Source organism: Macrotis lagotis, chromosome 2 (genome assembly GCF_037893015.1).
Source record: "Macrotis lagotis isolate mMagLag1 chromosome 2, bilby.v1.9.chrom.fasta, whole genome shotgun sequence".
In the NCBI taxonomy this organism is placed as follows: domain Eukaryota; kingdom Metazoa; phylum Chordata; class Mammalia; order Peramelemorphia; family Peramelidae; genus Macrotis; species Macrotis lagotis.
In genome coordinates this window covers 110,207,114-110,231,155 of record NC_133659.1, presented here as the reverse complement: position 1 = coordinate 110,231,155, position 24,042 = coordinate 110,207,114, and the positions used below count along the sequence as shown (strand labels likewise).

At 36.7% G+C, this 24,042-nt stretch overlaps 1 long non-coding RNA gene across 1 annotated transcript in view; it reads right to left on the bottom strand.

Annotated features, from left to right (window-relative positions):
- The window catches only part of LOC141511150 (uncharacterized), an 82,371-nt gene that overhangs the window by 19,360 nt on the left and 38,969 nt on the right, over positions 1 to 24,042 (bottom strand). The gene's annotated exons all lie outside the window — the stretch shown is intronic.

Below are 24,042 nucleotides of genomic sequence, written 5' to 3'. Positions count from 1 at the left end.
ATTAGAATATTATTATTGTGGAGAAATTGGGATTCTTGCTCTTCACCTCCAGAAGACCAGCCCAGATTTTGTTTCAGTCAGAAAAGGTACAAATACTTTCACAGGACAAAATAACTTGACTATTTTCCTGGTTCATGCACTAAGACTTTTTCTTTGTTTATGTAACAATTGCAAATAATATTTTTATAGCTCTCTTCTTCTCGGAGGACCTTTCTGCCCAAGGAATGTTCACATACTTAAATTAAATGGTCAACATCTGTGATGATGGCCTTTTTCATTCAGTATGGGAAGGCACAGCCCCTCTCAAACAGAACATCGTGATCTATATCAAGAAAACATGGCAGAATTTACTGATTGGCATCATTCAATCACTTATTTATTTAATAAAGTATTTTAATAAAAGTATTTAATAAATACTTGCCCATTTCCCTTATCTGACTTTTCAAACATCATAATCATCATTATAATTTTTATTTTAGCTATGCAGTTATAGCAAATTCATCATCTGGTAATAAAACTTCCACTAACTCAGGGATATAAACATCATCTGGTCCAATCTGTATTTGAACAGGATTTTTCTTTACCCCTTAACATTATGTTTTAAATAGCCATCTGACCCAATCTGTATTTGAGGAAGATTTATCTCTACCCTTCAGCATTGTAGAATCTTCACTGAAGATCTCCAGGGGCTGGGGAAATCTCAGAAGGTAACCTATTCTACTTTGGAGTGGCTTTAATTATTAGAATATTTTTTTCTTATGTATGGAATTGAAATCTGATCTTCTGCAATTTACACACAGTTCCTGTTTCTATCTTACAGGCCAGAAAGAGCAGGTCTAATCTGTCTTCTCTGTAAAAAAAAAAGTCCTTTAATATTTGCAGTCAACTATTATATTCCCCTTAAGTTTTCTCATCTCCAAGATAAACACATTCATTTCCTTCATCCAGCAGAGTATGTATTTTAATCCTTTCATCATTCTGCTTGCCTGCCTATATGCTTATACTTCAATTATCCTAAGTCAAATTGACTAGAAGTGGACACAAGACTACAGCTGTGGGCTTATTAGTACAGAATACTTTGGGACTTTTTTGAGGAATGAAAGAAAAGAGTGGTAGGAGCATATACATTATTCTATGTCTGGGATTACATTGTCTTGTGGGTTTCCTTGGGCCTCAGAGAAGTTTCAGTTTACTAAACCCTTAGATTCTTTTGGGATTACTTGTTCAGTTCCATCTCCAGGATTGTCAAATAGCACCAAGTCACTTGGTATAACATCCAAATAAAATCAGCACTAGCTAGGTCAATGTTAATTTATATTTTTACCAGTCAGTAGAGGGGTTAAACCTGGAGTTCTATTTGAGAGTGCTTAAGGAAGCAATCTAAAAATTTCAAATGTGAGAAACTGCTTTTTAAAAAAATTTTTTTTTGAATTTTATAATTTTTTCCCCAACTTCACGTCCCTCCCCCCACCCCCACAGAAGGAAGTCTGATAGTCTTTACATTGTTTCCATTCTATACATTGATCAAAATTGAAAGTGTTGAAAGAAAAATCATATCCTTAAGAAAAAATAAAATATGAGACAACAAAATTACATAATACATAAAATAATTTTTTTAAATTAAAAGTTATAGGCTTTGGTCTTTGTTTAAATTCCACAATTCTTTCTTTGGATACAAATGGTATTCTCCATCACAGATACCTTAAAATTGTCCCTGCTTATTGTACTGATGAAGTGAGTAAGTCCATTAAGGTTGATTATCAACTCCATGCTGCTGTTATGATGTACAGTGTTCTTTTGGTTCTACTCATCTTGCCAGGCTTCTATGAATTCCCATCCCTCCTGATTTCTAATAGAACATACATAACATAACATACATATACACCACAATTTGTTCAGCTACTCCCCAATTGATGGACATTCACTCAATTTCCAATTCTTTGCTACCAGAAACAGAGCTGCTATGAATATTTTTGCATCAGTGATATTTTTACCTTTTTTCATGATCTCTTCAGGGTATAGACCCAGTAATGATATTGCTGGATCACAGGTTAAACTCATTTTTATTGTCTTTTGGGATAATTCCAAATTGCTATCCAGAAAGGTTGTATGGGTTCAGAGCTCCACCAACAATGTACTGGTGTTCCTGATTTCCCACATCCCTTCCAACATTCAACATTGTCCTTTCTGGCCATATTGGCAATTCTGAGAGGTGTGAAGTGGTACCTCAGAGATACTTTAATTTGCATTTTTCTAATAAGTAATATTTAGAGCAATTTTTCATAAGACTATGAGATTGCTTTGATTTCCTCATCCATAAATTGCCTCTGCCTTTGACCATTTGACAACTGAGGAATGATTGTTTTTTTATAAATTTGACTCAGTATTCTATATATATTTTAGAAGTGAGTCCTTTTCCAGAAATATTAGTTGTAAAAATTGTTTCCCAATTCACTTCATTTCTTTTAATATTGGTTATAGTAGTTTTGCTTGTACAAAAGCTTTTTCATTTAATGTAATCGAAATTATCGTTTGTTTTTAACGATATTCTCCATCTCTTTCTTGGTTATAAACTGTTTCCCTTTCCATAAATCTGACAGGTAAACTATTCCTTGATCTCCTAGTTTGCTTATACTATTGTCTTTTATGTATAAATCCTCTAAACATTTTTATCTTATCTTGGCATAGGATGTGAAATGTTGGTCTAATCCAAGTTTCTGCCATACTAACTTCCAATTTTCTCAATAGTTTTTATTGAAGAAAGAGTTTTTATCCCAGAAGCTAAACATTTTGGATTTATCATTTCCTGCTATCTCTATTGCACCTAGTCTATTCCACTGATCCATGACTCTGTTCCTTAGCCAATACCAGACATTTTCAATGACTGATATTTTACAATAAAATTTTAGATCTGGTAAGGCTAAGTCTCATTCTTTTGTACTTTTTTTCATTAAATACTTGGATATTCTTGACTATTTGTTTCTCTGTATGAATTTAGTTACATTTTTTCTAGCCCATTAAAGCATTTTTTTGAAGTTTGGTAAGGCACTAAATAGTTTGATTTTGGTACAATTGTCATTTTTCTTATATTAGCTGGTATAACATCCAAATAAAATCAGCACTAGCTGATCCTATCCATGACCTATCCATGAGCAGTTGATATTTTCCCAGTTATTTAAATCTGATTTTATTTGTGTGAGAATTGTTTTATAATTGTTTTCATAGTTTCTGAGTCTGCCTTGTCAGATAGACTACCAAATATTTTATATAGTCTGAAGTTACTTTAAATGGGATTTCTCTTTCTAGCTCTTATTGCCATATCTTGCTAGTAATATATTGAAATCCTGAGGATTTATGGGGGCTTATATTCTGATACTTTGCTAAAGTTGCTAATTGTTTATAGTAATTCTTTAGATTATTTTTTAGGATTCTCTATGTCATCATATCATCTGCAAAGACTGAAAGTTTTATTTTTGTTCACAAAGGTCTATCATGTCTAGGTTTTCTTTTTTTATGTTTATGTTTTCTAACATTCTATTTATGTCCTTAACTTCCTTCTTGTTTATTTTATGGTTAGATTTATCTAAATCTGAGAAAGGGAGGTTGAGGTCTCCCATCAGTAGAGTTTTGCTGTCTATGTTTTCCTGTAACACATTCAGTTTCTCCTCTAAGAATTTGGATGCTATACCACTCAGTACCTATATATTTAGTATTGAAATTTCTTCATTGTCTATGATACCTTTTAGAAGGATATAGCTTCCTTCCTTATCTCTTTTAATGCTATCTATTTTTGCATCTGCTTTGTCTGAGATAAGGATTGCTACCCTTGCCTTTTTTTCACTTCAACTGAAACAAAATATATTTTGCCCAACCTTTTACCTTTACTCTATATGTATCTCTCTACTTCAAATGAGTTTCTTGTAAACAGCATATTATAGGATACTGGTTTTTAATCCACTCTGCTTTTCACTTATGTTTTATGGGAGAGTTCGTCCCATTCACATTCAAAGTTATAATTAATAACTCTTCCTTGCCCTATATGCTATCTTCCCTCTGTTTTTATTTTCCCCTTTTTTCCTCTTTATCCATATTCTCCAATATTTTACTTATGAATACCACCTCCCTCACTGTTTGCCCCCTTATATCCAAACCCTCTCCCCTTTCATTTCCCTTTCCCTTTGCCCCTCCTTCATTCCCTTTCTTCAGTTACTTCCTCTTTTCCTCCCCTCCTCCCCCTTTATCTTTTTAATACTTGAAAGGTAAGATAAAGAGAAGTATCTTAACTTAACTGAGTGTGTGTATGTTAACTTTGAGCCAAATCTGATGAAAGTAAGATTCAGGTGGTTTTCATCTCCTCTTTTTCTTCCCCTCTATTGCAATAGGTCCTATGTACCTCTTCAAGTAATGTGATTTACCCCATTCAATATCTTCCATCCTCCCATCTCTTTACTGTCTACCCTTTTTAAGGAGATAAGTAAATATTGTTTTTAATTCATTCTACCAGAGTCACAGATAAGTCATGAGTGTCCATTATTCTGCCTGAGTATATCCTTTCTAGTAAAGTTACAGTTCTCAAGAGTTTTGAGAATCTTTCTCCCAGGTGAGGATATAGACAGTTTCACCTTCTTGGATAGCAACTTTTTTTCTTTTCTCCCCCCCCCCCCCCCGCTTTTTTTAGCTTTTCATTTATCTCTTGAGGCTCCTGGTTGAAGTTCAAATTTTCTATTTAGCTTTGTTTTTTTCATCAGGACAACTTGGAAATCTTCTATTTCATTAAATGAATATCTTTCCCCTGGAAGAGAAGGCTCAGTTTTGCCAAATAGTGAATTCTTGGCTGCATTCCAAGCTCCCTTGCTCTTCAGATTATTGCATTCCAGGCCCTTCAATCCCTTAATGCAGATGCAGCCACGTCCTCTGTAATCTTTGGTATCTGCAATGATTCTTTCTTGCTTCTTGCAAGATTTTCTCTTTTATCTGATCATCCTGGAATGTGGCCGCAATATTCCATGCTGTTTTTATTTTGGGATCCCTTTCAGGAGGGTACCAATTTATTCTTTCTTTCTTACTTTCTTTCTTTCTTTCTTTCTTTCTTTCTTTCTTTTTAGTATTTTGCAAGGCAAATGGGGTTAAGTGGGTTGCCCAAGGCCACACAACTAGGTAATTATTAAGTGTCTGAGCCTGGATTTGAACCCAGGTACTCCTGACTCCGGGGCTGGTGCTTTATCCACTGTGCCACCTAGCCACCCCCACCCCAATTTATTCTTTCAATAACTATTTTGCCCTCTGGTTCTATGATATCAGGGCAATTTTCCATCACTAAATCCTGTAATATTGATTCCAGACTTTTTTATCCTTAATCTTTTCAAGAACCCCAATTATTCTTCAGTTGTCTCTCCTATATCTATTTTCGTGGTCAGTGGTTTTTGCCCATGTTGTATTTTACATTTTCATTTAATTTTTTTTTGCAATTTTTTTGGTTTTATTGAACAGATTCTTGTTGTGATATAAAGTCATTAGTTTCCACACATTCTTTTTTTTTTTCAGAAAAAAATTTTCTTCATTTACCTTTTGCAACTCCTTTTCCAATTGTTTGATTATATTTTTTCCTTTTTTGTTTATTTATTTTATTATAATAATCTTGTTCTGAGAGTCATCATAACCCCTCACCCCCCCCCCCCCCTTGATTAACCTCAAGAATACCGAGAGAAGGAAAAAAGTGTACTCCAAACTGTGTTCAGATTCCAATGGCTCTGACTCTGGGATGAGTTGCCTTACCCATCATAGCCACCAGAGATTTTACTTCAGTATTTTCCCCACAGTTGGTATCACTAGCTGTATTTCCCTCCACTCTATTTCTCCCCACTATCACCTATTACACTCGCTCTTTCTCTTTCATCATGTCCCTGTCCAGAAGTGTGATATGTCTGAGTACCATCTCCCATGATTGGATTCCCTCTCTTCTATCACCTATTTCCCCCCTCCTTCCCCCATTCCCCCTTATCTCATCCCTTTCTTCTCATTTTTCTCTAAGATAAGATAGATTTCTATACCCTATTAAGTGTATTTGTTATTTCCTCTCTGAGCCATTTTTGATGAGAATGAAGACTTACTCATTCCCCCTCACCTTGTCCCATTCTACTCCATTGTAAAAACTTTTCTTGACTCTTATATGAAGTATTTTAGCCCCTTCTTCCTCTCTTTTCTCTTCCTTTCAGTATTTTCCTTTATCACCCATTAACTACATATTTTTAATATATAATACCATTATATTTAGCTCCTTCCTGTGTCTTGTCTACATATACTCCTTCTAATTGCTCTTATAAATGAGAAAGTTCATATGGGTTATCAGTATCTTCTTCCCATGCAGGAAAAAATGCAATTCAAGATCAGTAAGTGCCTCATAATTAGTTCTTCTCATCTACCCCCTCTATGTTTAACCTGGACAACAAACTTTCTGTTCAGCTCTGATTGTTTCAATAGGAAAGTTTGAAAGTCCCATGTTTCATTGAAAGTCCATCTTTTGTACTCCCAGCCAAGATGGTGGAGAGAAGACAGGCACAGTTCTAAAGTCTCCTGATCGTTCCCCAACTGTCATATAAAACAAGCCTCTAAACAGAAACCTGACCCACAAAACCCAGAAAGAAAAGCCAGGAGAAAGAACATCTACCTCAGGATTTGTCTTCTGCTACAGCCTTGGGCAAATCCGGGCAGGTGAATCTCAGTGCAGAGGGTGGATCAGCCCCTGATCAGCCAGATTAGTGAGTGAATTGGAGTGGGGAAGTCTGAGGGCCCGAGAGATGGACCCCCTGGATCAGCGGTGGGGCTAGACCACTGGGGGGGGGGGCTTCAGTCCAACTGGGGAGTAGAGGCACTGGTGTTGGAGCTGACCATCTGAACCTTGCCGACAGGGCGGGGGGGGGGAGAGTTCCAGTGCAGGAGAACTGCAGACACGATCCCTATGCTCCTCTGGTCTGAGGAACACTTGAGTCCACGCCTCCATTGCATCTGAGGTCTCTTCCCAGAATAAACAATAGAAGACTACTGCCTCAGGCACAGGTCTGTGAGCAGAAGAACCAGCCCAGCTGACAATAGGGAGAGGAATGACCTCACCCCAGGGTAAAGCCCACCATTGATTGAAGGCAAAAGGATTCAATAGCTTCAAACATTCCCTTCAAGCTAAGGGAGAAGGCATTAATCAAGGTCACAGGCACTCCACAGAAAGTAACCAGCACCTCCTACTGGTCAGCCAGAGAAATTGCACTCATTGAGTAAAGCCTCTAGCGATCCCAAGCCCCTGCGAATCAGCCCCTTCCCAACTCAAGATCTTAGCAAAATGAAGAAGGGTCAGCAGAAAGGTGGATCCATGGAAAAATTCTTGGAAGGAAAAGACCTAACTCAGAGAGACCTAGAACCTCTGAGGAGAATATGATCTGGTCATCAGCACAGAAGGACTTCCTTGAAGAAATAAGGAAGGAGTTTAAAAATCAACTGGAAAATTTGGGAGAGACAAGTAATACATTGCAATAAGAAAGAAAATCCTTAGAAAATACAATTGAGCAAATAAATAATGGGAATAAATCTCTCAGATCCTCAATTGGACAAATACAAAATGAGAATAAATCTCTCAGATCATTTATTGGACAAATACAAAATGAGAATAATTCTCTCAGATACTCAATTGGGAAAATGAAAAAAGAAAATAATTCTCTCAAAACCTCAATTGGTCAAATGGAAAGCTGTTTCAAAAGTAGAATTTACCAATTGGAAAAGGAGTTTCAAAAGGTTAATGAAGAAAACTCCTTCCTAAAAAAAGAATGGAGTCTACAGAAACTAATGGGTTCCTGAGACAGCAAGAGCCAGTTAAACAAATTCAAAAACTAGAAAAAAAAGATGAAAATGTAAAATACCTCATCAGCAAAACCACAGACCTTGAGAATAGGTCGAGGAGAGGCAACCTGAGAATTATTGGACTTCCTGAAAACATTGAAGAGAAAAAAAAGCGTGGGCTTAATATTACAGGACCTAGTGATGGAAAATTGCCCTGACATCATGGAACCAGAGGGCAAAGGAGTCTTTGAAAGAATACATTGATCCCCTCCAGAAAAAGATCCTAAAATGACAACACCAAGAAATGTTGCGGCAAAATTCCAGAACTATCAGATAAAAGAGAAAATCCTTCAAGCCACCAGAAAGAAACAATTTAAATATCAAGGAGCCACAGTAAGGATTATTCAGGATCTCACTACATCAACATTAGGGGATCAATGGGCCTGGCACAAGATATTTTGAAGAGCAAGGAATGCAGCCAAGAATCCACTATCCCACAAAGCTGAGCCTTCTCTTCCAGGGGGGAAAAATATGGACATTTAATGAAAGGGAAGAATTCAAAAAATTCCTGATGAAAAGACCAGAGCTAAATAGAAAATTTGGACATCAAACAGGAGGTTCAAGAGACACATGAAAAGGACCAAAAAGTGGTGGTAAAAGGGAAAAAAAACTTCTATCCAATAAGTTGAAACTGGCTATATCCCAGCAAGTGGAAAAAGATTCTCATAAATCTTGAGAACTGTAACTCTAACAGAGAGACTATACCTGGCCAGAAGTGATGGACATTCATGACCTATCTATGAGACTGCTATCCAATGGGATGTAACTGGCTTTAACCCCACTTGGGAGAAAGACTCTAAGAACTCTCAAGAATTTTAACTCTATTACATAGAATGTACTTAGCTAGAATTGACAGATACTCAGAATTTTCTATGACTCAGATAGAATAATCCAAAAAAACACTACCTCCTTAAAAAGGGGGACAGGAAGGAGACAGGAGGAGGGAGGGGATTGAATGGGATAAACCTCATTACACTAAGAGGTACAAAATACTTATGGTAATAGAGGGAAAGAAGGGAGGAGATGAGAAAAACCTAAATCTTCTCATCAGACTTGGCTTAAAGTCAACGTACACATATTTAGTTAACTCAAAAAAACATTTAACCTTTCAAGTACTAAAAGGGGAAAAGGGGAGGGAGGACAGAGAAAGGGAGGGGGATAGGGGGGAAACGGGGAACTAACAAAAGGAAGGGAAGGGAAAAGGGAAAAAGGGAAAGGGGAAAGAAAGGGGAGGGGTGATATAGGAGGGCAAACACACTGAGGGGGGTGATATTCAGAAATAAAATACTGGGGAATGTGGATAAGGGGGAAGGGGGGGAATACAAACAGAGGTAAGATAACATGGAGGGCAATAAAGAATTAGTAATCATAACTTTGAATGTGAATGGGATGAACTCTCCCTTAAAATGTAAGCAAATAGTAGAGTGGATTAAAAACCAGAATCCTACAATATGGTGCTTACATGAAACTCATTTGAAGTAGAAAGATACATATAGAGTAAAGGTAAAAGGTTGGAGCAAAATATATTTTGCTTCAACTGAAGTGAAAAAAGCAGGGGTAGCAATCCTTATCTCAGACAAAGCAGCTGCAAAATTAGATAGAGTTAAACGAGATAAGGAAGGAAACTTTGTCCTCCTAAAAGGTACCATAGACAATAAAGTTATTTCATTATTGAATATATATGCACCCAATGGGATAGCATCCAAATTCTTAGAGGAGAAGCTGAAAGAACTACAGGAAGACATGGACAACAAAACTCTACTAGTGGGAGACCTCAACCTCCCACTCTCAGATCTAGATAAATCAAATCATAAAATAAACAAGAAAGAAAGAAGTTAAGGAGGGAAATAGATTGTTAGAAAAACTAAATATGGTAAACTTATGGAGGAAATTGAATGGGGATAGAAAGGAATATACCTTTTTCTCTGCAGTACATGGAACTTATACAAAAATTGACCATTTATCAGGACATTAAAACCTAATGATCAACTGCAGAAAGATAGAAATAGTGAATACATCTTTCTCAGATCTCAATGAAATAAAAGTCATATGCAATATTGTGCCAAGTAGATATAGACCCAGAACCAATTGCAAACTGAATAACCTCATTTTAAAGAATGAGTAGATAAAAAAACAAATTATAGAAAGAATTAATCATTTTATCCTAGATAATGATAATAATGAAACAACATACCAAAACCTATGGGATTCACTCAAAGGAACTCTCAGGGGATATGTTATATCTTTAAATGCTTACATGAAAAAATTAGAGAAAGAGGAAATCAATGAACTAAGTATGCAACTAAAAAATTAGAGAAAAAAATTAAAAATTCCCAATTAAATACCAAATTAGAAATTCTAAAAATTAAATGGGAATTAATAAAATCGAAAGCAAAAAAGCTATTGAATTAATAAATGAAACCTAAAGTTAGTTTTATGAAAAAACAAAAAAAACTGATAAACCTCTGGTCAGTTTGATTAAAAAAGAAGGAAGAAAACCAATGAACAAGGTGAACTCACCACCAATGATGAGAAAATTAACATAATAATTTGAAATTATTTTGTCCAACTTTGTGCCAATAAATTTGATAATCTAAGTGAAATGGATGAATAGTTACAAAAATTAAAGTTGCTTAGGTTAAAAGAAGAGATTAAATACCTAAAGAACCCTATCTTAGAAAAAGAAATTCAACAAGCCATCATTGAACTCCCCAAGAAAAATCTCCCAGGCCAGATGGATTCACAAGTGAATTCTAACAAACATTTAAGGAACAATTGGTTCCAATTCTATATAAACTCTTTGGAAAAATAGGGAAATATGGATCTCTGCCTAACTCTTTCTATAAAAAAATGGTGCTAATACCTAAGCCAGGAAGAATTAAAACAGAGAAAGAAAATAATAGACCTATCCCCTTAATGAATATAGATGCAAAAATCTTAAATAAAATCTTGGCAAAGCGATTATAAGAGTCATCACTGGGATAATGCATTATGATCAAGTAGGATTTATCCCAGGAATGCAGGGTTGCTTCAATATTAGGAAAACTGTTAATATATTCAATTATATCAACAACAAACTTAGCAGAAATTATATGATCATATCAATAGATGCTGAAAATGCTTTTGACAAAATACAGCACCATTTCTACTAAAAACACTAGAGAATGTAGAAATAAATGTACTGTTCCTTAGAATAATTACAAGCATCTATTTGAAACCATCAACAAGCATTATATTCAATGGGAAGAGGCTAGAGGCATTACCAATAAGATCATGGGTGAAACAAGGATGCCTATTATCACCACTACTATTCAATATTGTATTAGAAATTTTAGCTTCAGCAATTAGAGAAGAAAAAAAAATTGAAGGAATTAGAATGGGGAAGGAAGAGATAAAACTCTCACTCTTTGCAGATGACATGATGTTCTACCTAGAGAAGCCCAAGAAATCATCCAAAAAACTACTGGAAACAATTAGCAATTGTAGCAAAGCTGCAAGTTATAAAGTAAACTCTCATAAATCCTCAACTTTTCCATATAAGACTAGCAAGAGACAGCAGGAAGAGCGAGAAAGGAAAATCCCATTCAAAGTAACCTCAGACAATATACAATACCTAGGAGTCTATTTGCCAAGAAAGACTCAGAAACTTTTTGAAAACAATTATAAAACAATTCTCACACAAATTAAATCAGATTTAAATAACTGGGCAAATGTCAACTGCTCATGGATAGGTAGAGCTAATATAATAAAAATGACAATTCTACCAAAACTAAACTACATGTTTAGTGCCCTACCAATCAAAATTCCAAAGAATTACTTTAATGAGTTAGAAAAAGTTGTAAGTAAATTCATATGGAAAAATAAAAAGTCTAGAATTTCCAGGGATTCAATGAAAAAAAAGTGCAAGCAAAGGTGGCTTAGTCCTACCTGATCTAAAATTATATTATAAAGCATCAGTCATCAAAGCTGTCTGGTATTGGCTAAGAAATAGAGTAGTGTACCAGTAGAACAGACCAGGTGCAATAGCAGGAAATGATTATAGTAGTCTGCGGTTTGATAAACCAAAAGAGTCCAGCTATTGGGATAAAAACTCTCTCTTTGATAAAAAAACTACTGGGAAAATTGGAAGTTAGTATGGGAGAAACTTAGATTAGACCAACACCTAACACCCTTTACCAAGATAAGATCGAAATGGTTACAGGATTTAGAACAAAACAATACTATAAGCAAATTAGAAGATCAAGGACTAGATTACCTGTCAGATCCATGGAAAGGGGAGCAGTTTATGACTAAGGAAGAGATGGAGAACATCACCAAAAACAAACTAGACGATTTTGATTTCATTAAATTAAAAAAGCTTTTGCACAGATAAAACCACTGTAAACAAGATCAAAAGAAATGTAGTAAATTAGGTAACAATCTTTACCACTAATGATTCTGACAAAGGACTCTTTTCTAAAATATACAAAGAACTGAGTCATATTTTTAAAAAAAAGCCATCCCCCAATTGACAAATGGTCAAAGGATATGCAAAGGCAATTTACAGATGAAGAGATCAAAGCAATCCATAGTCATATGAAAAATTGCTCTAAATCATTAATTATCAGAGAAATGCAAATCACAGCTTCTCTGAGGTATCACCTCACACCTCTCAGACTGGCCAATATGACCAAAAAGGGTAATGATCATTGGTGGAAGGGTTGTGGGAAATCCAGGACACTATTACACTGTTGGTGGAGCTGTGAACTCATCCAAACTTTCTGGAGAGAAATTTGGAACTACGCCCAAAGGGCAACAAAAACGAGAATACCCTTTGATCCAGCAATACCACTCCTGGGTATATACCCTGAGGAGATGATGAAAAAGGGTAAAAACATCGCTTGTACTAAAATATTCATAGAAGCCCTGTTTGTGGTGGCAAAGAATTGGAAATCAAGTAAATGCCCTTCAATTGGGTAATGGCGTAGCAAACTGTGGTATATGCATGTCATGGAACACTATTGTTCTATTAGAAACAAAGGGGGATAGGAATTCAGGGAAGCAAAGCCTGGAGGGATTTGCATGAACTGATGCTGAGTGAGATGAGCAGAACCAGAAAAATACTGTACACCCTATCATCAACATGGGAGTGATGTTGAACCTTGATGGACTTCCTCGTTCCATCAGTGCAACAACCAGGAACAATTTTGGGCTGTCTGCAATGGAGAATACCATCTGTGTCCAGATAAAAAACCATGGAGTTTGAACAAATTTCAAGGACTATTCCCTTTAATTTGGGAAAAAAATCAGATATCTTATTGTCTGATCTTGTTATTTCTTATAATATTTGTTTCTTCCTTAATGATGTGATTTCTCTCTCATCACATTCAATTTGGGTCAATGTACAGTATGGAAACAAAATAAAGAATGACAGATTGCTTTCTATAGGGTGGGAGTAGTGGGAGGGAAGCAAGATTGGGAGAAAAATTGTAAAACTCAAAACTCAAATAAAATCTTCTAAAAATAATAAAACCTGTAAAAAAAAAAAAGGTCCATCTTTGCCCCTGAAAGAGGCTGCTCACTTTTGCTGGGTAGTTGATTCTTGGTTGTATTTCAAGTCCTATGAGCCCTTAATGCAGATGCTACCAGATCCTGTGTAATCCTGACTATAGAGTTGAATTGTTTGTTTCTGACAGCTTTTAGTGTTTTCTCTTTGACTTGGGAGTTTTGGGATTTGGCTAAATATTCCTGGAAGTTTTTCTTTTGGGATCTATTTGAGGAGGTGATCAGTGAATTCTCTCAATTTTTATTTTACCTCAGCTTTTAGGATCTCAGGGCAATTTTGCTGTATTATTTCTTGAAAAATTAAGTCTAAGCTTTTTTTTTCCTGGTCATGACTTACAGGTATCCAAATAATTTTCATATTCTCTCTATTGAATGTGTTTTCAAGATCAGTTGTTTATCCAATGGGATATTTCACATTTTCCTCTAATTTTTTGTATAGTTTTATTTCTTCTTGAGGGGCAGAGCCAGGATGGCGACAAGAGAGGAACATCTCTTAGAAGCTCTCAAAACTTATAAACTAAGGACTCTAATTAAATTTTCAAGAAACAGAATGCACAGAGGGACCCAATGAGGAAGCTTTCCTACTCAAGGTAACCTGGAAAAGAGCAGAAAGGCTCTGCTCCATGGGGTTGAAGGGGTGACCCGGCCCACCAGATGGGTGGACTGCCAGAACAAAAGAACTTTAGCCTCCCAGAGGCAGCCCTAGGGTGCTGGGAGCCATGCCTCCTAGCACAGTGGAGTTTTCTGACTTGTTTCCCAGGCAGCACTGAGCACAATTTGGGGAAACAGCAGGGGACCTCTACCAGAGGGAGCACATGAAGCCCAGCCCTCAGGGCACACAGCAAGCATCATGGCCAAGGCAGTCCAGATCTAGGAAACAGAAGCAGGCAGAGCCAGCAAGCAGGAGCCCCCAGGGCATGAGCCCACTGAACCTAGGGTGGGTAGTGAAGAGAGACTACCGAGCTCTGCCATTGGAATAGGGCCCTGGGGTTCTCACTACATTTAGATCCTGATCATAGTCTAGCCCCCCCCCCCCATAGAACACCAGGGCCTCCCCCCCCACCTCAGCCCCATGGCAGAGGGGGGCGCTTATGGTCATTCACAGACCAGGAGGGAGGACAGAGCCTCACATACTGAGACCCTTGTGAGAGTGTCTCAAAAGCTCAGGAAGCACCCCCACAACAGGCTTAGGCTGGGAAAATGAGCAAACAGAGAAACAAGAGTAACACCATTGGGAAATATTTTGCCTGTGAGCCCAAGAAGGATCAAAACACTCAGTCTAAAGATGAGGAAGCACAAACTCCTGCATCATCTAAAGACTCCAAGAAAAACAGAAATTGGGCTCAGGCTATGACAGAGCTAAAAAAAAGACTTTGAAAATCAAATGAGGTAGTTAGAAGAAAAACTGTGAAAAGAAATGAGAAAGATGCAGGAAAAAACATGAAAAGGAAGTCAGCAGCTTAGTCAAGGAAATCCAAAAAAATGCTGAAGAAAATAGCATGTTAAAACCCAGCTTAGGTCAAATGGATAAAACAGTTCAAAAAGTTATTGAGGAGAGGAATGCTTTAAAAAGCAGAATTGGCCAGAAGGAAAAAGAGATAAGAAAGCTCTCTGAGGAAAACAAATCCTTCAGACAAATAATAGAACTCAGGGAGATTGCCGAATTTTCAAGAAATAAGGACTCAATACTTCAAAACCAAAAGAATGAAAAATAAGAAAAATGTGAAACATGTCACTGAACAAACAACTGATATGGAAAACAGATTTAGGAAAGACAATTTAAAAATTATTGGAATACCTGAATGTCATGATCAGGAAAAATAGCCTTGACATCATTTTCAAAGAATTACTACAGGAAAATTGCCCTGATATTCTAGAAGCAGAGGGGAAAATACAAATGGAGAGAATCCGCAGATCTCCCTGAGAAAGTGATCCCCAAAAACCAACCCCCAGGAATATTATAGCCAAGTTCCAGAACTCCCAAGTCAAAGAGAAAATATTGCAAGCAGCCAGAAAGACACAATTCAAATACTGTGGAGCTGCAATCAGGATCTCACAGGACTTAGCAGCAACTACATTAAAAGCTCATAGGGCCTGGAATGTAATATACCAGAAGGCAAAAGACCTTAGAATGCACCCGAGAATCAACTACCCAGCAAAACTTAATGACCTCTTCCAGGGAAAACCATGGACTTTCAATTAGCCAGGGGAATTTCAAATGTTCCTGTTGGAATGGCTACAGCTGAACCAAAGGTTTGATCTTCAAATACAGGACTCAGGCAAAGCATATAGATTAGAGGAGAAGGGGAAAATATGAGGGATTTAATGATGATGAACTGCATATATCCTGTCTAGAAAAATGACACTGATAATATTCATATGAACCTTCTCAATTAACAAACCAGTTAGAAGGAGCTTTTATAGATGAAGCACAGGAGAACGCTGAATTTGAAGCTAAAATATGGTGTAAAAATGGAGTCAATATAAAAAAAAGGAAATGTAATTGGAGAAAGAAAAAGGAGAGAGGGAATAGGCCAAGATATTTCATATAATAAGATTTTTCTTTATTACAATAAGCTATTGCAATGATATGGAAGGGGGGAAGGCAAGGGGGAATGAGGGAATCTTTGGAATGAGGGAATCTGTGCTCTCATCAGAAGTGGCTAGGAGAGGAAACAGTATATTTACTCAATGGGGTATAGACATCTGGAGTAGGAAGGGGGGACGGGGGAAGGGGGGGATGTGAATGATGGAGGAGAGGATGGGCCATGAGGGGGAGTGGTCAGATATAACACATTTTCTTTTTTACTTCTTGCAAGAGACTGGGATTGGATAGCCTGTCTGGAACCATAGAGCCAGGTCGATGCTGGGCCTAAGGGGTGGTATGGGGTCTTGGGGCCTCTTGGCCCCAGGGCCAGGGATCTGTTTGCTGGGCCACTCAGATACCCTACAGCTGAGTCAGAGTGAAAAGAGAAAGAAAATATAGTACATGGTAGTGGAGAAATGCCAAAGGAGGGAGTTGCGATCAGCAATGGCAAGTGGAAAAATATGGAAGTAACTTTTGTGATGGACTTATCATAAAGAATGTGATCCACCCATGACAGAGTTGGTGGTATTGGAACTCAGACTGATGCACATTTTTTATTATTATTATTTTGGTGGGGGTTCAGGACCAATGGGGCTGGGTAGCCTGCGTGATTGTTGGGTGTCTGAGGCTGGATTTGGATCCGGATGCTCCAGGCTCAAGGGCCAGTGCTCTGTCTGCCACCCAGCTGCCCCTACTATTATTACTATTTTATTTTATTTTGGGTCTTTTTTTTCTTTCATTTTTGTTTCACAGGGCAGTAGGGTTGGGGTGGCTTGCATGTCACACAGCTGGGTGATTTTTGCGTGTATGGGGCCAGATATAGGCTTGGGTGCTCCTGGATCCAGGGCTGGTGCTCCATCCACTGCACCACCTGGACATGCCTACAATTATTACTATTATTTTTTTTAATTTTAATTTTAATTTTTTTCTCTCCCCTTTATCACTCAAGTGAGTCTATATTTTTTGGGGGGCTATTTTTTTACTCTTAATAATATTTTATTAATGTATAAAAACATTATTTGTACAAAATGAGAATAAATAAATATTGAATTAAAAAAGTTATTTTCTTTAGAGAGTTTTTTATCTCCTTTTTAAGGCATTCTTCTCATTTGTCTTTTTTTATTTATTTTTTTCCGTTTGTCTTAAACTGGTTTTTAATATGTTACTTTCTTCATTATTTTTTCTGTATTTCTTTCACTGATACTGACTTGCTTTGCATGGTTTACCTGCATGGCTCTCATTTCTCCTCCCAATTTTTCCTCTACCTCCCTTAATTGCTTCAATTTTGTCATCATCTGAGTATGTATTTTGTTCCTCTATGTGAACAAAGTAATTTTCTATGGCCTGATTCTTCTTTTTCTCATTTCCTCAGTCTATGACTGATTTACCTCAATTCCAAGGCTTTAGGGGTGGAGAGTTTGGGACAACCCATAGGGACCTTAATTCCTTCAAGTTCTTATGAGAGTCTATTACTGCTCTCTTGCCTGTGTTCAGGCCCTCCTCTCTGCCCTGGATTTTCAAGGATGGTTGCTGCTCGGATATGGTAGTGTTGTGGAGGCCCAGATTTCAACCTGGATCTCAGAGTGGGCAAAGCTGAGTCCTGCACCAGGAAGAGCATAGAGAACTCTACAGTCTCCCCTGCTTGCCTTCCTGTCTATAGGCTGAAATCTCAGTATGTTCTGGGTGGCTCTGCTTACTCCTACTGCAGGTTCTCATTGCAGGGCTGCTCTGAGGTTGAAGCTCCACTCCACACTCACTCTGGTGTGGCAGAGTTCTCTCACCACCCATTGCAACTGTCCCCAATGATCCTTAGGCCAAGAGGACTGGAAATAGCCCTCTTTGTCATTGACCCAGCTGTGCTGCACTGTGGCTTTTTACAATCCCCAGTCCTGATGGAATCAACCTTTCCTGTGGAATTCTAAATTGTCTTGGACTGGAAAATTGTATCACTCTGTCTTTCTGTGGGTTCTACCCTTCTAAATTTTGACTAGAGTCATAATTTGACTGCTTTTGGAGTTTCCATCTTGGTTCCACCAGTTAATTCTATTTTTGAAGGAGTTTTCCGTTTGCCTAATTGAGGTTTTGAGAGAATTATTTTCTTTTTGCATTTGTCCAATTGTATTTTCCAAGGATTTGTTTGCTTGTTGCAAGGTGTTAATTTTCGCTTTTGTTTCTTTTCCCAATTTTTCCAATTGATTTTTAAATTCCTTCCTGATTTCTTCTAAGAAGTCTTTCTAGACTGGAAACCAATTCATATTCTCCTCAGAAATTCTAGATCTCTCTGAGTTGGGATCTCTGCCTTCAAGGTAGTTTTCCATGGATCCCCTTTCTGGTGTTTTTTCTTCATTTTCTTAGGATTTTGTGTTGGGCGAGGGGCTGGTTCACAGACCTTTAGTGTTGAGATCCCTAGAGGCTTTGCTCACCAGGTTTAGTAACTCCAAGCATGCTGACAGTAGGGGGTGCTGGTTGCTTTCTCTGGAGAGTCTGTGACTTTGATTTGTGGCCCACTCCCTAGGTCTGGGGGGCACAACTCCTTACTGATTATCCTTGAACAATGTGGGCTAGACCCTCAGGCTAGATACTTAATCCCTTTTTTCTACTAAGAGAGATATGCTGCCCAAGCCTGAACAGGGTGTGTGTGTGTGTGTGTGGAGGTGCTCTATTACTTTGTTTGGGGAAGAGAACTCCATTGAAATTTGGGGCCTGAGGTTCTGGTCCTCCACACCAACTGAGCCAAGCAGATCAATATCTAGTAGCACTCTGCAACTCTCCAGCCTGCTGTGCTGGAACTCCCCCTTCAGCCCTGCTGTAGCTCTCCTGTCTGCTTCTCAGACAGCCAAAGCCTCCAGGGTTGTTCTTTGGTTGGCCCTAGGGCTTCACTCTGCCACTCCTAGTCTGGCTGTCTGCTCTCTGCTCACAGCTCACTCATGTTCCCCTGAGACAGACCTTGTTGGAAGATACTAGCTTTTTTTTTTCTCCTAGCTTCTTTTTTGGGAGTTTTGTTAAGTGAAATTCTGGTAAGAGGTTTGATTCATATTAGTTCTGAGGAAAGCCAGGAGACCTTAGCACACTACCTGGCTTGTCTCTGCCATCTTGGCCAGAAAGTAAAACTGTTTTTAAAATAACAGAATAAGAAAGAAATTACCAAATCCTGGTCTAGTATCTCCCTGGTCATCTTATAAATAACTATGGACATCTGTACCTACAAATGACTTGATCATAGTACCCCTTCTTTATTTCAATTGTAACTATAAGGGATAAGACTGATTCCAGTTTAGAAGTAGGAAGTAATGGCATACTATATTTCACCTCACACCTACCTAAAGGTTTATTGAACAATAAGATGGAAAGGATACACAGCAAGGATATAATGTAAGTTCAAATGTATAAGGTACCACTTTCATCCTTCATATAGAAATGCCTTTGGTTAGCAAGGTTTATAGGGTTAAATGGGATAGCAACTTGGATGATAATGGAACATCCAGAGTTTCTTCATCTCTATGTGAATATAAAACTGCTTTAATGTTTAAAGACCTAGTCCCCTGAAATAATAGTCTTTGTTTAATACTTTTTTTTAAATAGTGGAGGATGGTGGGTGGTAACTAACCTACATGAGAAGACCTAAGGAAAACTTGTATAGCCAAAGTAGAAAGTATCTCAGTAGAAATTATTCAAATGATAAATAGCTATGTAATCCTCAATTCTTTTTCCTTCCAAAGGAACCTTCCTGGGTCTGGAATATGTTTACTTTTTGTGCCTGACTCTAGTAATTCTTTTAACAAATAGTAATTTATTATATATTATATGTGTATAAATAATATTATAGTTATACATAAATATATAGTATAATAATAGTATTGTTCATTTATTCTCTTCCTCTTATTCCAGAAATTCCAAGAATCAAGGTCAAGTCTAACATTATTACAGGAAAGTTGGAAGGAAGACCAACATTTAAGCTCCAAATTATTTCTTTAATTTCATCCTCATTGGTGATGAATTCACATTTTTCATTTATGATTCTGGTAATTTAGCTTTCTTTTTTTAAATCAAATTATGCAAGGGTTTATCTATTTTATTGATTCATTCGTAAAACTAACTCAGCTTTATTTATTAGTTCAATAATTTCATCATTTTTGATTTTATTAATTTTTCCTTTGTTTTTAGAATTTCTAATTTGGAATTTATTTAGGGATTTTTAATTGGTTCTTTCTCAAGCTTTTTAACTGCATGCCCAATTCATTGATCTTCTCGTTCCCTTTTTCTTCATATAAGCATTCAGAGATACAAAATTTCTGCTAGCTATATCCCACAAGTTTTGGTATGTGGTCTCCTAATTGTCATTGTCTTGGATAAAATTATTAATTTTTCCATGATTTGTTGTTTTATCCACTCTTTCTTTAAAATTTAGCTTCCAGTTAATTTTAGTTCTATCTCTCCATGGCCCTTTATTATATGTGATTTTTATTACATCATGATTTGAAAAGGTTATTTCTATTTTTCTGATTTTTTTTTCTATTTTCCATTTTTTATTTTCTATTTTTTGATTATGATGTTTTTATGCCCTAATACCTGATCAATTTTTGCATAGTAACTATGAACTGCAGATGAAATGTTACATTCCTTTCTAGCCCCAATCAATTTTCTTGGGAGTTCTATTATTTCTAACTTTTTAAACATTGTATTTACTTCCTTAACTTCCTTCTTATTTATGGTTGGATTTATCTAATTCTGAGAGAGGGAGGTTGAGGTCCCCACCAGTTTAGTTTTACTCTCTAAGTATTTCTGTATATCATTTAGCTTCTGCTTAAGAATGTGGCTGCTATGCCCCTTGTTGCATACATGTTTAGTATTGAAATTACTTTGTTGTCAATGGTACCTTTTAGGAGGATGACATTCCCTTCTTCATCCATTTTTTCATGAGATCTATTTTTACAATTGCTTTGTGTAAGATAAGGTTTGCTATCCCTACTTTTTTCACTTCAGATGAAGCATAATTATTTTCTGCTCTAGTCTTTTAGCTTTAGTCTATGTGTATCTCTCTGCTTCAAATGTGTTTCTTGTAAACAATATATTGTAAGCCTTCTGTTTTTTAATCCACTTTGCTATACACTTCCATTTTATGAGAGTTCATTCTATTCACATGCCCAGTTATAATTACTAACTCTTTATTACTCTTCATACTGTCATTCCTCTGATGGTACTTTCCACCCCTCCTTTCACCCTAATCCTCCACATCAGTATTTTGTTTCTGAATATTGACTCCCTCAATCTGTCCCCTATTCTATCAGCCACCCACTCTTTACCCCCCTTTCCCTTTTCCCCTTTTTCCTTCCCTCCCTTCTATCAATCCCTCCTCCCATTTCCCTCCTTTCCCTTTCTAATACGTGAAAGTTAAGATAAATTTCTAACCTTAGATTATGTGCTTTACCCTCTTTGAACCAAATCTGAATGAAAGTGAGATTCAAGTAGTTCTTTCCCTGTCCCTTCTTAGTCAGTTTTCAAATAAAAAGCAACAGTAACCATAATATTCTCCAAAGGAAGGGTTTTTGAACTGATGTTTTATATGAAAGGTGTTTTGCAGTCTTTAAGTCTTCCTTTTCTATTACCTTCCAAATCATTTTAACTCTTAATCCATCCTTCTAAGTCAATATCCAACCTGTCCCCCTGTCATTTTCCAAAGTTTTAAACAGGAAAGAAGGATTATAAGTAGATGGACATTTGTAAGGGAAGAATACATTAGTTTGGTTCTTGTCCTGGAAAATGGCATTCCCAAATTCTAGATGTATGCTGGTATGGTCTCTGACTAGTCCCCTGAATAGATCCTGCAGACAATATGGCGAGGGTGACTAGGCTGCAAAACTGTGAGAAGTAGCTAGCATGATGGGTTACAGAATGAGCATCCAAAATAATCTTGGCAGGCTAGAACAATGAACCTATCAAATAAAATGAAATTTAATAGATATAAATCTAAAGTCCAATCTTGAGAACAAAAACTCAATTGTACAAGTATAAGATGGGGGAACATGTCTAGAAAATAGTTCACATGGAAAAAGATATGAGGGTTTTAGTAGGTTTTAAGCGTGATATGAATTAGCAGTATGATATTATAGCCCCCAAAGCAAACTTGGTATGAGTATATATTAATTGAAAGATAATGTATAAATCATATCTAGAATACTGTATTGAGAAGAGCACATCAAAAATTTGATGGATTTATAAGGGAACATCCAGGACAATGAGAGAACCAGATGCCATATGATTTTTAAATTTAGGAAACTGAGTATTTTGGACCTGAAGAAGATTAATTAGGAACAAATTTACCTGTCCATGAGGAGGCGGTGTGGTACTCTGAACTTTTTTACTGGATATTCTCCATGCTTACAATTCTCTCTCTCCTCATGTCCTTGGTTCTACTCCCTTCGCTGAGCATCATATCCCATAAGAATTCCATGATTCTCTAGAGTTCAACCATTTATGGTTTCTCATAGAACAAGAGGTGGAAACCTCTTGATCTTTCTGACTTCCTTCAAAACCCAGCTAAAATCCTATGTTCTACAAGAATTCTTTTCTGATCCCCATTGATAGTAGAATCTTGTCTCTATTATTTCCAATTTATCCTGTACATATTTTGGTGCTACAGGCTTGTTTACATGTTGAATCTCTGATTAGCTATACTCTTTGAGAGCAGAGCTTGCTTTTTGTGGGCATGGGGAGGGGCAGGTGTTTTGTGTTACAAGAGTTTTTCTCAAAGTACCCAGCTTATTGTGGACACATAATTATGCTATGGTTGATGGATGGATTGACCTGGGATCAAATTCCACTTCATACACTTACTACTTGTATGATCTTGAGAAAGTCTCTTATTTCTTAAACTCCTTTAATCTTGGTTTCTTCATTTATAAAAAGGAGAAATTGGACAAGGTGACTTTCAGTCCTAAATCCATGATATTATGGTCATTTAAATATTTGAAATGCTTTTACATGGAAGAGAGATTGTATTTGTTTTGCTTACACCAAGACGACAGAACTGAAAGTACTGGATGGAAATTGTAATAAGTAAAATTTAGATTCAATGTAAAGAAAAAGTTCATTGTAATTAGCTATCTACATTTGTAACATGTTGCCATTCTTTCATTAACTGGTGATATTCAAGGAGAGCCTAAATAATCATTCGGAGAAGAAAGACTTGCTCAAGTGTGGGTTGAATTTTATGACCTTTAAAATTTCTTTCTACTAGAAATCTTTTCATTTTTGGCTTAGGCAGAAGACCTATATTTAAATCCAATTGATCTTAGGTATGTAATATAAGCTCTTTGTATCCATTTCCTCATCTCTAAAATGAGAAATATGAGTCTTGAGTTTTCCATTTCATGAGACTGTAGGGATCAGATAAGAGCATCACATTGCTCATTCTTTTAGCATCACAGTATATATATATATATATGTATATATATATACATATATATATATATGTATGCAAAATTTCACAGATTCTCCTAGAACATGCATAAAAAGGTAAATGCATTGGGATAAAAAACTGCCTTACAGTGTCCAGAATCTATAGAGTTCATTTATATTTTAATCTAGAAGTCTATATTAAACATAATAAAAAGGAGTACAAGTAGGTGAAACAGGTTTGTCAGTAGCTACTTTCTGACATAATGGACCTACATATACATGATGGATAGGTATATTTATTTCATTAATACCTCTGTCCCTCTCCCATTTAGCTGGAACTTGGAACTTGGAATTCCTATATTAGACAATGATCCAATGGTAGTAGCTATATCCCTTATATACACATTCAAGGTATTGACATTGAGCAGGTTTTATTTATACAGTAAATGTTTCGTTATTGCACCCATAGAGTATCAGGAGAACTTTTCCTTCCTTTTTGTTAAATTTTTCTGCTCTCTGCCCCAGGGACCTTTGTAGTCCCTGAGATTTTATTCCTCCCCATTTATTACTGCTAAAACTTCACTTCTATCAGATATCACCACTTTCAATAACCTCTGAAATGCTGT